Source organism: Helianthus annuus, chromosome 2 (genome assembly GCF_002127325.2).
Source record: "Helianthus annuus cultivar XRQ/B chromosome 2, HanXRQr2.0-SUNRISE, whole genome shotgun sequence".
Taxonomy (NCBI): domain Eukaryota; kingdom Viridiplantae; phylum Streptophyta; class Magnoliopsida; order Asterales; family Asteraceae; genus Helianthus; species Helianthus annuus.
The window spans coordinates 15,468,229-15,484,660 of NC_035434.2; positions in this window are offsets into that span (position 1 = coordinate 15,468,229).

Below are 16,432 nucleotides of genomic sequence, written 5' to 3' on the forward strand. Positions count from 1 at the left end.
CCTTTCGTGAACTTTGAGTTGGTGCGACGCATAAGCGATGACTTTATCCCGTTGCATCAATACACAACCAAGACCCTGAATTGACGCGTCACAATAAACCACAAAATCGTCTGTGCCCTCTAGCAATGAGAGAATTGGTGCGCTACATAGTCTATCCTTTAGGTGTTGAAATGCTGATTCCTGTGCGTTACCCCAACGATAAGTGACGCCCTTCTGCGTTAGCGAGGTGAGAGGTTGAGCAATCTTGGAGAAATCCTTGATGAACCTTCAGTGGTAGCCCGCCAAACCCAAGAATTGGCGGATTTCTGTTGGTGTTGATGTGCACAAAATGAAACATATAAAGTACATCAATTGTGGCTTAAAACTAACCCTTTTTTAGTACTAATGTTGGAAAAAGTATGCTTTTGTCCTCCTTTTGTGTTTTCAGGATTAAATGAGCTCAAAATAACAAAAGAAGCAAAAAGACAGCAAAATCTAACAAAAATACAAGAAAAGGAACAAAAGTGATATGCCCGACCCCTCAACAGCATATCCCTAAGCAAAACAAGAAGCCAGAAGACTGAACACGCCCCGTGCTCAGCGAGCACGGGGCCGTGCCCAAGAAGCAGCAGAAAAGACAAACCTATAGAAGCTTCTATTGCCCACCATGGGGCCGTGCCCAGCGGACACGAGGGCGTGGTCAGGTTGCTGCAGGCGCATTAATTGTAATTGCGAATTACAATTAATGAAGAGAGAGAGTGTCAGATGGACACGGGGCCGTGCCCAGGCTTCTGTTCAGCCTATAAATAGGAGTGCTTGGAGCCATTTCAACGCATCCCTTGGCACACCACCTCTCTCACACTTCACCCACCACCCACCACCACCATAACACCATCATCCACCACCATCATCCATTGTCCATCATAGAGTGTGTGAGTCGTCTCGGGATCCAAGATTGATCGTAAGAGTTCTTGACAATCAAAGTCCATGTTTGCTTAATTCTCTTACATCACTTGGTGAAGACAAGCGTTTAGTGTAATACTTTTTATTTTTAATCTTTTGCACTTTTTAATTGGTTTTGTATTGATGACTTTAATTAATAGTTTCTTATGTTGAAGGTGATTCTTCCTTATCGTTTGTCCATGGTGTCTTGGCATTATTTTACTGTCTATATAAAATAAAAGATTTTCACCATTCATATCTCCACGGTCTATATGGAGGTATGTTGGCTACCTGGTCGGGGGTTAAGGGAACGGTTTGGTAAGAGTCTTGCCATTGTTCAGTGTATAGATCCTGCAAAGTACCTGGGTCAAATTTAGCAGGACCTCCTTCAATACCCAAAGGTATTGGATGGCGGGGGTCCAAACTCTTTGATCCCCTCATAAGTTAAACTACTATTAAAACTTTAACCCGGCAACTTAGGACTGTATCCCCGCTGACTCAGACTACTTAGCCGTGGGTACCACATTATGCATTAATAACTTAATTAATTATCTTTCAATAATCCGACCCTTTAGGATTGTATCCTTGCTGACTCAAACTACTGGATTGAGGGTAACGTCACCTTCAAAAGAGGGGCCTACTACAATAACTAAGATAATCTCTTAAACAAGTGCGAAAGTGCGAAAATAATCAAAGATTACACTAACATACGAGTCGGATCCAAGTGATTCATCTTCTCTATCTTTTTTTACTTTTATTTTTATTTTCAGCATTTTAGTTAGTTTTATTTTCTTAGTTTAAAAATCTCTTTCTAACATTTTGATTTGATTAGACGTTGAGGATAAACCGGTACTAAAAGCTCTTGTGTCCTTGGACGACCTCGGTATCTTAGCAACACTATACTACGTCCACGATGGGTGCACTTGCCCATATGTGTGTTGAGTGTTAGTAAATATCGTGTTTTATAAATTTAAAACTTGGCTAAAAAGTGTAAAAGGGCTTAAAATATACACCTAAAACATATACACAGTAACACGCATCAAGTTTTTGGCGCCGTTGCCGGGGACACAAGGATTTTAAGAAAGTTAGGAATCAACAGCCTAATCGCTTTTTCTATTTTCTTTTTATTTTTTTTAGATTTTCTTAATTTTTCAGCTTCTGCAAAACTCAGCACGGGTCGTGCTTGCTGAACACGCCCCCGTGCCCAATCATTGGAACTGGCAATCTTGTTTAAGTCAGACAGTAAGCTGAACACGGGGCCGTGCCCACTCAACACGCCCATGTGCCCAAGATTCAGTTACTGGAAACAAAACCGTAAGATCCCGACGGTTGGTAATTTCTGACACAAAAATGAGTGATAATGATTTTTTTTACTTTCGGGACTCTTATGGTACGTGGCGTCAATTATGTGGAGGCAAACATAAAGAATTAGAATGTTACTTTCTAAATTATAAGCCCCACTATATAGACCCACCGTCTCCCTATAACCTTAAAAGGGGCGAAAGTAAAAATAACCACTATCTCTCCCTCGAATGCGCCCAACCAGATATTCTAGGAGAAATGCTCCTTGACGAGTTATTTCAATTAGAAAATCTAGTTCTAAATTGGTTAGAAGAGCTTAGCAAGGATTTCATTAATCCATCCCAAGACAATGACCATGAAGAAGTGTTAGGATCGCATACCAACAACCTCGTTGCTCCCAAAAATACCTTCAATTCTAGCGAAGACTTGGACGATAGTCGTCCCTGTGCCGATTGTGCCGTGAAGGTCTCTCCATCGACTTCGTTTGGTGCATACATAGACCTGAGCGATTCGGCATATACCTTCTTTAACGAGTGTCACACCCCAACCAATGGCGGAAACATCGGGATGAGACGAAGTGTGAAGATTGCTACAGACGTCATAACGCTATTTGTGACAATATTTAATAAAATTCAAATTTCATTTCAATACTAAGTTGTCATACAAGATTCGAATAAAATAACAACATTGTTTCAAATTGTAACAAAACAACAAAAGATAGATTAATCTAGGTGTGTATCTAGTCCACCCTAAATCTTGTTTCGTCTTGCATATCATCTCAATAATTAACCTGCAACATGTATTAAAATAGAGTTCAATGCAAAAGCAAAGGCGAGTATACAAGTTTGACTACATAGCATAATAGAATAAAAACTTATATTCACATGTTACATAGTGAACAAATTTACTAGCAATGCAATTTTGGCGTACTATATGATCATACCCAAGAATACAACGCATAAAATAGCCTAATCCCAATAGTTTAGCGGGTTGGTAATGTTTAACTTAACAATACCCAATAGAATAACGGGCGGGGCGTTAATCCTATAGCGCTATAATTGTTAATGTGGGCTAGCAAAGTTAATGAGCATATAACGTTCCAAATCGTTCATAGAGCATACAAGCATAGCAAATATTCACAATAGTTTCATGTCTCGTTCATAGATAGAGTATGTTTTGTTTAAGCATAAAAGTTGTTTTGAATAGGCATACATGTTGCATCCCAAAGTGTAAAGGGGAAAAAGGGATCGAGTATACTCACGGTTTACAAGTCTTGAACTTGGGATTCTGAGAGTAAGTGGGTGGATGAATTAGCTTGGAGCACCTAGTCCTTCTACACGAGGAAACGTAGGTGTGTGAGTTTGGCGTTTAACGGATGATTAAGAATATGAAATAACTTAGCATAAAGTAAAATATAAAAGTAATCATCTTTTAAACCTTATAACCCTCATATGACACTAGGTAACCAATATGGTTATTTAATGTTTTTCATGGGTAGTATACCCATTAGAAGCATATTAAGGTTTAGGTCTTGGATGATGTTCTACTTCTTTAACATGTAAACATAAGTTTAACATCAAAGGTTCGAATGAGTATGTGCTTATACTTAGGTTAAATATTACATATTATTTAGGTCCAATATTTCAAGTAGGAGGTAGAAGATTAAATCTCCATTTAGGCACCTCTAGTTACAAGGATGTCATGTATGGGGTAGGAAGACTAAGCTTCCATTTAGGCACCCCTTTGATGTTCACCACTTCACTTGATGTAAAGACAACCAAGGAGGGTCACGAACTAAGGTTTATACAAGTGTGTAAAATAAACCAAACTAATAGAAATCATCAAATCATGTGAGGATTGTATGTTTGGACAACCCAAGTTGTTCCATAATCACTCATGCATCAAAGTCTAAGTTTGACATGACTTGTGGGTTAAAACCCTAAACAAAACACCAAGTTTATGAGGTTTAATCTTCTGATTTTTGAGTGTCTCAACCTTGTTTTTAAGCTTAACCAACCACGAGAAGTGTTGTAAGCATTAGGACGTAGGTGTGAGATGAGTAGGCTCAAGTTTGATAAGAAATAACAAGTTGTTGAATAATAATAAACAAAACAAAAAGTTTTAGTCCATTTCAGGGCAAATCCAAGCATGATTCTTCCAAGGAAAAACCAAGGATTCAAACCCAAGGACATAACAAAGCAATAGGAAGAAGAACCAAGTGATTTGGTTGAGAAATGAGCAAGTTACACTCACTTTTGTAAGGCTTCACGAATCTGTCCAAAACTCAGATTCTCAGCTGATTAGAGAGTAGCTTAGTGAAGATTTAGGAGTTGTGAAAGTGTCAAATGGGTTGGAGAAGGTGGATAATTATAATGGGGGAGTTATAAGATGGTTGGAGGTGATTAGAGGTGGATTAAAGGTGATTTGGGGAGTTTAAATCTTGGGATTTCGTGCACAACAGCTCAAGAAACACAAGTCTGCCGAAACAAGGCCCTAGCGTGACGCGAGGGACCTTGGCATCACGCGACGCCCTAGTTCCGACAAGTTTCATTTTTTGCACTTTGGCCCCTAAAGTTTATGTTTGATCCTTTTAGGTGCAAGTTTGAGAGTTTAGGGACTTGTTTTGATATAAAAGCATAATATAAGGTGTAATCAAGTACGATGATCATAATCAAAGTATAATTAAGCGTATAAATGACATAACCAAGTATCGTTCTCGTTCAAAACACGTCCAATGCATAAGTTTAGTTTAATTACAAGTTTAGCACATAGTTTCCAAGAATAGCGTTCAAGCACAAATTGATTCACCAATCGAACATACGAGCATAATTAGAGTGCGTACAACATAAATGTAACAAAATACAAGTTTCATTAATGATCCAAGTCTTGGTTTAACAATGATTACAAGGAAGGAACGATCACAAGAATACAAGGTTTCCAAAAATAGAATTTCAAGCAATGGTTTCTAAATAGGGAAATTATGAAAACGCAGGGCGTTACAGTCTCCCCTCCTTTAGGAAATTTCGTCCCGAAATTTATTGAAGAGGAAGGCTTGAAAAAGTTTTGGCAATAAGGTGATTATTAAGAAATGGATCTCTGAAAATTTGAAATGTTTCGAAAAGTATGAAGTTTTGGAGAACGACAAGGCCTAGTACTTTGAATAAAGTGATAATGGTTTACTAAGTACGTCTATATAAGAAATAAGAATAGGAGGACGGTTTAACAGACTTGATTGTTAACGAGGTTCATATAAAAAACAAAAATAATGGAGAATACTAGAAGTATAGAAGTGGATGATTGATTCTTAATAAAGGAATGCTTGTATAAGAATGATATAAGTAGTAGGTAGACGAAAGTAGCGTGTTAAAGATGAAGTCTCGTCATGGGTAATCGGATATAATGCGTTTGTGAGTTGTCTAAGGTTATAACAGGTCTAAATGGTCTGTAAAACACTGAATTTCTCATAGCACGTTTATGAAATTTTGGTAACATGGTGAAAACACTTATATATATATAGGAAGTACCAGCGGCGTATCCACAATGTTTTGACCACGTTGCATCTGTTTCATATTTCGTGCCATGTTACGTCCTGTGCCTTACCATACACAGTAGTACACTCTATGGTTCTCATACGGCCTTTACTAAAACACGGTGTGCACCCGCGATTATACCAATCGTCGCATGATCCGCATATCTTGTACTAGTTGCGTATGAATCAAGGTATGCATAAATCTTGAAAATAAGATTGCGAGTGTATAGAAATGTAGCATATAAGTACGTTTGTGTTCCAAATAGTATAAGACCAACGTAAGCGAATCCATCCGGTTTCGCTCACGTATAGGTGTGAAAGTATAAATCTTAAGTATGAATAAATCATGAGCATAGTATAAGTTTAAATATGAGTACGCATGTGAGCATAAACACCAAAATGTATGGCAAGAGTATGAGCACAAGCACAACTTTTGTAAAAAGCGGGTATAAATGTGAGTACAAAAATGAGTGAACGTGAGCCCAAATATAAATCGTATAAATGAAAGTATATATATAAGTACGAGTATAACATAAATTGTATAAATGCGAGTATCACTATGAATGTAAGTGTAATCATAATCAATTTAGTATGAATAAAATATGTATGAGAGTGAATATAGGTTTAAGCATTGTTGTACAGATATAGGTATAAGTAGGATGTATGAGTGTAAACATGAATATGAATATTAGTGTAGACGTAATTGTATAAATGTGAGTGTAAGTATAATTAGATGATTATGAGTATAAATCTGAATATATATGTGTAACATATGAGTATAACGTAAAATGTACGAATATGAATGTTAGTGTGGGAGGTAAGGATTTTGTATACGGTATTAATCGTAGTATATGAATTTAAGTACGTAAAAGATTAAGAGGTTCTGAGTATAAAAGAAAACAAAACGAGTAGTATTTGCGAAATTGACGCGAGATATAAACTAAAACACATAAGATGGTATGCATGTATAGTTCTTTGAGCAAGCGTGAAGTTTAATTAAAATCAAAATAGATTGAGTTGACATGAAATATAGAATCTAGTTCATAAATGTAAAGAGAGTATAAAATATCTATTGGTTATTTGTGTTATACTTTGTGAAAGAAAGGAATGCTACTCTTGTTTTAAAAAAAAAGACTTACATACGTTGAAGATGGTTGGTTCTTATGAAGTTTCTTTGCCCAAATATTTTAAATTAAATTGACGTATTGAATAATGGTTGAAAAAGGTCCTAGAAGTAAATAAGTTTGCATCGTTTTAAATGATCTTGCATTAAAGAAGAAATTCGAAGTTTAGAGATTTTTGTGACAACGTTGATTCTTAAGAAAAAGGATTTTGGTATACGATCTTAGTGATTGTTGAAAAAGCGTCTTTAATAAAACATTTTACTGATTTTGAAAGAAATTTTAGTAAATGATTGAATAACATGGGTAGTATTTTGTAGGTGTGCGTGAAAAAGTTGGTTTGATTCCCAATTGAAAATAGAAAATCTCTAGTTTAAGGACGTAAGATGAGCCTTTTTGAATAGTTACGTTGAATACAAAATTTCGTGGGCAATGGATTTATTAAACCAACTAGGTTGAAAAGTAGCATTTCGTAAATTTTGAAAATCGAGGAATAAGCGTTTATGGTAAAGGTTAAGAATTTTGTGTGTGTGAGCTATATAAAAATAGATTGTAGAATAAGGAATTCGTTCATATAAACAATGCTTGTTGAAGTAAATAGAGATTTGGCTAATGATAAACGATTTAGATATAAACGTGATCATGTTTACGTAATATAGTCTATTAAGGAAAATATTGGTAACGATCACCTAGGTAAGGGAATCACCCCTAATTCGTTGGCGAGGTCGTTGTAAGATGAGAAAAGAAACAGAGTTGGTCGTCAAGGTAAGGAAATCACTCCCATCTTGATGATATGTCTCCATTTATTGTTACGAGGGGTATAAATAAAATTATGTGAAATCATGTATGTGAATAATGTATAAATGTATGATAAAGTATTTGTAGGATATATGCGTAAAAGTGAAATTTCAAAAATAATTCGAATTAGAAAAGAGGGAATAGGTGAGACTTGGCCATAATGTTTGTTTAAGAAAATGAAATTGATCACATAGCATAAAGGTTCACTTGATTCACATGGCATAAAATGTCATATAGCATAAAAGGTTCAATTCGAGTTGTATAACATAAAAGATTACGACGTATCACATAGTATAATCATGGGTTTCACATAGCATAACATGAATAAGGAAAGCATTGTAAATTTAGTTTGTTCGAGAGGAATTATTATTTTTCGCGATTGCAATAACGTGCAAAATGATTAAAACGACATTTGGAAATGAACGAACGTTCAAGTATAAAATCACATATAAATTCAGATACATAAAAGTGAGGCTCAATAAAACATTGGATTGTTTTGGGTAGAGAAACGTCGACTATTCCAAAGTGGGTCGAAAGTTCTTTCGAATTAGAGATATTGTGCTTTGGCCTATAAGTAAGATACTCTCGTCGAGAAGCGATTAACGGTATCTTACCCTTCCGGTTACTACACATCTCTAAATGATCGAAACATTCGGGACTTTGGCGAGAATAAAAATCGAGGAATGGGACTTAATCGACGAGATGCGGGTTTCACCCCTAACTTGACGATTTCGTACCCTAAATGTGGTTGGTACTCGTCGATCAAAAATAAAATTTTGACACCTTGACGAGGGTCCACTAGAGTTGAAATGGAAATTACCATTAAGTTGTGGATATCACTCCTAGCTTAATGGTGGAATTTCGTGCAAAATAGATTAAAGGTAGAATGAGAGTCTTTTACCAAATTGTGGGTTTCACGCCTATTTAGGTAAATTCTTCTCGTTGATGTCACAAGAGTATAAAAATAGCATAAGTGTATTCGTGTTAGCCTTAGGAAAGGCACATAAATTTAATCAAAAAGAAGTATAGCTAGGAAGCATACATGGTAGAGCACAAAAGTTTTAAACAACAAATAAGAGGCAAAATTCCTAGAACTATAGATTAGGGCAAAAGCATAGCAATTTTCCTAATTCCCTATAGTTATGGCTCTGATACCAATCTGTCACACCCCAACCAACGGCGGAAACATCGGGATGAGACGAAGTGTGAAGATTGCTACAGACGTCATAACGCTATTTGTGACAATATTTAATAAAATTCAAATTTCATTTCAATACTAAGTTGTCATACAAGTTTCGAATAAAATAACAACATTGTTTCAAATTGTAACATAACAACAAAAGATAGATTAATCTAGGTGTGTATCTAGTCCACCCTAAATCTTGTTTCGTCTTGCATATCATCTCAATAATTAACCTGCAACATGTATTAAAATAGAGTTCAATGCAAAAGCAAAGGCGAGTATACAAGTTTGACTACATAGCATAATAGAATAAAAACTCATATCCACATGTTACATAGTGAATAAATTTACTAGCAATGCAATTTTGGCGTACTACATGATCAAACCCAAGAATACAACGCATAAAATAGCCTAATCCCAATAGTTTAGCGGGGTGGTAATGTTTAACTTAACAATACCCAATAGAATAGCGGGCGGGGCGTTAATCCTATAGCGCTATAATTGTTAAGGTGGGCTAGCAAAGTTAATGAGCATATAACGTTCCAAATCGTTCATAGAGCATACAAGCATAGCAAATATTCACAATAGTTTCATGTCTCGTTCATAGATAGAGTATGTTTTGTTTAAGCATAAAAGTTGTTTTGAATAGGCATACATGTTGCATCCCAAAGTGTAAAGGGGAAAAAGGGATCGAGTATACTCACGGTTTACAAGTCTTGAACTTGGGATTCCGAGAGTAAGTGGGTGGATGAATTAGCTTGGAGCACCTAGTCCTTCTACACGAGGAAACGTAGGTGTGTGAGTTTGGCGTTTAACGGAAGATTAAGAATATGAAATAACTTAGCATAAAGTAAAATATAAAAGTAATCATCTTTTAAACCTTATAACCCTCATATGACACTAGGTAACCAATATGGTTATTTAATGTTTTTCATGGGTAGTATGCCCATTAGAATCATATTAAGGTTTAGGTCTTGGATGATGTTCTACTTCTTTAACATGTAAACATAAGTTTAACATCAAAGGTTCGAATGAGTATGTGCTTATACTTAGGTTAAATATTACATATTATTTAGGTCCAATATTTCAAGTAGGAGGTAGAAGATTAAATCTCCATTTAGGCACCTCTAGTTACAAGGATGTCATGTATGGGGTAGGAAGACTAAGCTTCCATTTAGGCACCTCTTTGATGTTCACCACTTCACTTGATGTAAAGACAACCAAGGAGGGTCACGAACTAAGGTTTATACAAGTGTGTAAAATAAACCAAACTAATAGAAATCATCAAATCATGTGAGGATTGTATGTTTGGACAACCCAAGTTGTTCCATAATCACTCATGCATCAAAGTCTAAGTTTGACATGACTTGTGGGTTAAAACCCTAAACAAAACACCAAGTTTATGAGGTTTAATCTTCTGATTTTTGAGTGTCTCAACCTTGTTTTTAAGCTTAACCAACTACGAGAAGTGTTGTAAGCATTAGGACGTAGGTGTGAGATGAGTAGGCTCAAGTTTGATAAGAAATAACAAGTTGTTGAATAATAATAAACAAAACAGAAAGTTTTAGTCCATTTCAGGGAAAATCCAAGCATGATTCTTCCAAAGAAAAACCAAGGATTCAAACCCAAGGACATAACAAAGCAATAGGAAGAAGAACCAAGTGATTTGGTTGAGAAATGAGCAAGTTACACTCACTTTTGTAAGGCTTCACGAATCTGTCCAAAACTCAGATTCTCAGCTGATTAGAGAGTAGTTTAGTGAAGATTTAGGAGTTGTGAAAGTGTCAAATGGGTTGGAGAAGGTGGGTATTTATAATGGGGGAGTTATAAGATGATTGGAGGTGATTAGAGGTGGATTAAAGGTGCTTGGGGGAGTTTAAATCTTGGGATTTCGTGCACAACAGCTCAAGAAACACAAGTCTGCCGAAACAAGGCCCTAGCGTGACGCGAGGGACCTTGGTGTCACGCGACGCCCTAGTTCCGACAAGTTTCATTTTTTGCACTTTGGCCCCTGAAGTTTATGTTTGATCCTTTTAGGTGCAAGTTTGAGAGTTTAGGGACTTGTTTTGATATAAAAGCATAGTATAAGGTGTAATCAAGTACGATGATCATAATCAAAGTATAATTAAGCGTATAAATGACATAACCAAGTATCGTTCTCGTTCAAAACACGTCCAATGCATAAGTTTAGTTTAATTGCAAGTTTAGCACATAGTTTCCAAGAATAGCGTTCAAGCACAAATTGATTCACCAATCGAACATACGAGCATAATTAGAGTGCGTACAACATAAATGTAACAAAATACAAGTTTCATTAATGATCCAAGTCTTGGTTTAATAATGATTACAAGGAAGGAATGATCACAAGAATACAAGGTTTCCAAAAATAGAATTTCAAGCAATGGTTTCTAAATAGGGAAATTATGAAAACGCAGGGCGTTACAACGAGAGCCCGGAAAAGGGTTGGACTTGTCCACCTACATTTAGCATAGGAATCACCCTCACCGACAACCTCTTGCGTTCTCGTCTTAGTCTAGGGCAATTAAGGTATCTTAGGCACTTTGGGGTTGTTCCATCCAGTAAGGAACCACCCGATCCGGATTAGTTCCTTAAAAAAAAGAAACTCTACAAGACAGCTTCCAGACACGGGGCCGTGTCCAGGTCAACATGCCCCCGTGTCCACCCAAAGATTCTCCTCTGATTTTCTCAAAATACGGACAAAAATGTGTCAGGATTTTGTCTGCACACGGGGCCGTGTCCAGCCGACACGGGGCCGTGTCCAGTGTGCTGTCGTTTTCTATAAATGCAGCATGATTCCTGCTCATTTGGACCACTTCAAAAGACAGAGATTCCTGAGATCTTCATTCATACTATCCTAGGTATGTTCTAAAAGAAGGTTCTCAAGAACCATCTTGTCTTTTCCACTTTTGTCCATTTCCTTCTTCTTTAGTTTTCAATTAACACCTCCATTAGAGTTGCAAACTTTATGATTTCAACCTTTAATGTGGTATTTGTAAAGTTCCTATTCAAGGGATCTTGTCTAAAATAAGTTATGCAAACTTTGTTTAAATTATTGTGCTTAAAATTAACTTATGAACCAGGAAAATAATTTAAAACTTCAAGATCCCTTGGTTTAGAAACTTACAGACACCTGGACACGGGGCCGTGTCCATTGAACACGGGGCCGTGTCCGAGGGACTGTTTTGCAAAAATTGAGCTCTTTTCGGTTTCTCTTCCCAGAATGGCGAGCAGAACAAGCGGAACGTCTTCCTCACACGTAAGGAGCAACCGACAAGGGAGGAGATCATCAACGGCAGAAGATTCTCTTGTAAACTATGTTTACGCCCTAAGAGAAGCTATTGATGAAATGACAGGGGTGGAAGAAGCATTGGTCGACCGTATTAACCATCTAACGGTGGGACTGGAAGGGTGTCTCTGGGAAGTCAACCTCTTGCACCAGGGCATGGAACGTGGTGCCTGAAGTCATCATACCAGCCGAGTGGTGTGCTATGCATCCGGGACCCCCTCGAGACGTATTGCAAGGAGTCCCGATTAGCGTCTTCCGTCCTCCGCTAGATGTTGAGGAAAACGAGGCCGTCTTCTTTCTCCCAAGAGAGATAGAAGAATGGCTTTAACAACATCTAGGACGATAACCCTCGGCCAAGAGTCCTATTACATTACCGAGAATCTATTCCCGGAATTTGTTTCTTAATGAAAAATTAGGACTCCTTATGATAATTTTATGTATCACTTGACCTACCTAATATTAGGACTTTACCTTTTTATTTTTTCTTTGGTTTTTTTTAATTTTCTAGGACTATGTAATTCTCTCTATGATTTTAATGAAATGATGGTTTTAAAGTTTGGATGATTTTGTAATAAATAAAACACACTCATGGTGGTCAAGGATAACAAGGGAAACGAGAAACATAGCCCCATGCACGAAAACAGGGCCGCCCGACAATAATTCCTTCATTACAGCAAGTTCAGCACGGGCCGTGTCCGCCCAACACGGCCCCGTGCTGCACACCCTGCATAAAATTGCCCAGTTCAGGTAACTGGACACGGGCCGTGTTCGCTGAACACGCCCCCGTGCCCAGGCTTCTGTTTCTTTTCTTTAATTTTTGTCACTGGCACCTGAACACGGGGCCGTGCCCGGTGACCACGGGGCCGTGTCCAGACTGCCAGTAACATAAAATTTTGCTTTTAACACCATTTTACACATTCAATTAACCTAAAAACTTATTTTTGGGACACATTGAGGACAATGTGTAATTTAAGTATGGGGGGATGCTAAAACCTTGAATTTTGCAAGTCCTAATAACAAGCCTTATACAAAACTCTATTGGAACCGCTAATCACCCCAAATTTTTTCCAAAAAAATTTTTCATTTTTTTTTACTTGTCTAAGTTTAAGTTGGGAATTCAAGTCTTAACAAGGTTATATTTTTACAAGTTTACAACCGATAGCGTCGTAATAAAAAGAACCAACATAAGAAAATTATGAAAAGGCATGACAAACTTAGTTAAAATTTGATTATATATACTTGATCACATAAAAACCCTTTCCCACAAAAGTGAGTTTTGAGCCTTTAACGAGCATACAAATATATATCTTTACACTAAATGCTCATTTTTCGTTTCTTGTGTGAATAGCCGCTTGGTTCGTACGACTCTAGAACTTGCCACAACAATACATTCCCGGTCCTTACCAACTTAAACCCAAGTAAAGTAAATGATGGAGGCATTAGGACTAACCTTTTTTCTTTCTACACCATTATTTTTCATTTTTTTTTACCACCTACCCAAAATCCCCCTAGTTAACCCCTTTGAGCCTAAACCTTTTCATTTCTTAACCCAAAAACCATCACCCTTTTTACCCACCTGAACCTTTTTATTTTTAACCCTTTATTTTAGTAACAACGGTCGGTTTTCTAATGACTCTGTTGAAAAAAAAAAGTTGTATATTTTGATGAAACCAAATAAACAAACAAGTTCATCAAAAATAACCTTGTTAGAAACAAGTGGTTCATCAAAATAAAATAAAAATGTGAAAAATAAAAAGTCTTTCAAAAACCAACGTTTGTTACGCCTTTCGCCCTTTTTACTAACCACTAACCCAACCACCCACCTTTAGCCCAAGCCTAACCCTTCACCCAAAAAGTCCTCTTGATATTTACAAAGGTATATAGTTAAAAAGGAGGATTGATTGCTTGGCAAGCTTATGGTAGGAGTAAGTTCCATGCCGCTCTCGAGTGATTCACTAAAAATACACCTTCGGCCGAGTGTTGAGTGATTCCCCCGTGAGGTATGTGAACTTGTATATAAATGGAATTTTAAAAAGGTATGTTATGCCCTAATAAATAATTTATCTTATGAAATGTTTCTAATAATTCATGACGAATAGGATTGTAAATAAATAAAAATAAAACGTAAATAATTTTGGAATTCCCGACACTCTATGACAAGCCCAAAAACCTTCTATTCTACCCAATCCATTTGGGAGTGAATAAAGTGTAATACCCCGAATCTTAATGTGCTGGTTATAAACGTGTGAAATATGTAATTTATATTTCATATATTGTTAAACGAGTAAGATAATTGTGTGAAAGGTGAAATATCTTGACAAACCTTGGCTAATATAGGAAACCGTTAATATTAATAATTAAATATATTATTTTATTTACCTTACTCCGTTTTTAATGAAACTTAGGTTAAAACGTAGATAAAAATATGCTTGTTCTAACGACATATTCGTCGTTTTATAAAACGTCATATTTTAAAAGTTATACAAGAAAAATGAGTTAAGCAGCTGAATTAATATATATAAGCAAGCTAGCTAGCAGGTCAAGCAGGTAGGTAGGCACGTCAATTGAATCCCACATCGGCGGATTTGAGGTGCCTGCTTGCTTGCTTTAAATAAGAGTCTCAGTAGTTTGTTTAGGTACCAGTTTCGTTAATGGGAATGCTCTAGTATAGAGAATCCTGAGTATACGATGCCCCGTTGGGTGTTGTTAGTAGTCGTTTTTGGAGCGCGAGTAGGAGCAGGAGTAGGGAAACTCTACATCAACGTGCCATAGATAGTTTTGAGGTATACTCTCGTTTAAGTTTATGTCTAGTTATTTATTATTTATTTTTAGTAGTTAATATTAGTTTTATTATTAGTAATAATATATTAGTAGTAGTAGTGTTAGTATTATTTTTAGGTACTAGGGTTATTGTTAGGGGCAGGTATTGGGTAGCCTAGCCTTAGTTAGGCATGGACTGATCAACCATGCTTAAACAAGGCAGTGCTAACCAATATCCAACCATGATAATGACTAGTTAGGTGTACCATTACCTAACCTAGGATTATGTAATTGTGTCAGGACCTTGAGACATAACCCAGTATTACTAGCGGCTGTTAACAATTGCTAATCAGGTGAGTCATCATACTTGTCTTTTAAACTGTGATAGTATACTCGTCCATAACTGGTAATAATGAGAATGCTGCAGTATGCATGTGTCAGTAGGGGTATATGGGATCCTATTATGCTTAATGAGGTGTGTCACTCTGGGAAGGGTAATAAGGTGTTGTACCCATAGGCACTTCGTGCTTATAAGGTCCAGCGACACACACTCATACCTATGTGATGGCCGTAGGGGGACACAGCTGGAGGACCAGTATGTCTCTTGTACGGTGGTTTGTGACAAGTCAAATGTGACCTATAAGGTTCAATGAGGCCCAACCTGACTATAATGTGGTCACATGCCCATATTGTGTATGCATATAATGTAAACTGTGGTCTGTCTTTATAAAAATTGTATAGTATGAGCTCACCAGTATATATCTGACGTCGTTTTGAGTATACTTAATCTCAGGTTAGTCATGAGGAAAGCTATAGGAACTACTTGACAGTTGGGGAGTTTTAGAAGATCAAGGAGTTCTTAGTTGCCAAAAGTTCGTAAATAAATTAAGTGTTGTACTCAGACTATTATAAGTTTTAATGAAAGTAGTTTGTTTCCGTTGTAAGTGTATCAATTGTGCATAATCACCCGGGTTACGGGGTGGGTGTTACAGTTGGTATCAGAGCCCGAGGTTTTAGCGAATTAGGTATTGCAGGAATGCCTAAGCTTTAACCAGTAGTTCTCTAAAGATTAAATAGCACACTCAGACTAGGCCAAATAACATGTTCTCAGGAAAAGTACTTACATAGTCAGTTGAGTGACGCTAGAAGAAGTAAACTATGTTGTGCCTTTCTATGTGCTATATATATATATATATATATATGTGATGTATATAGTTGTTATATTATAATGATGTATCATAAATACTAGTAACTCTTTATACTCATATTCCTATAGGAAGGAGACAATGTCTGAACATAGAAATGAACAAGGGTCTAGAAATAATCAGAATAACAGAAGGAGAGAGGAAGATTCTTATAGGATTCGAACTCCCTCTCATAGTGTTAGGTCCCGGTCTAGTACAAGCATGCGTCTAAATACTGAGGATATCCACAATATAGCTGTGGAAGTGGCTAAGGTAATGAAGAATCCACAAACCGGTAATGTTAACCAATCTGGAGAACGACATGAA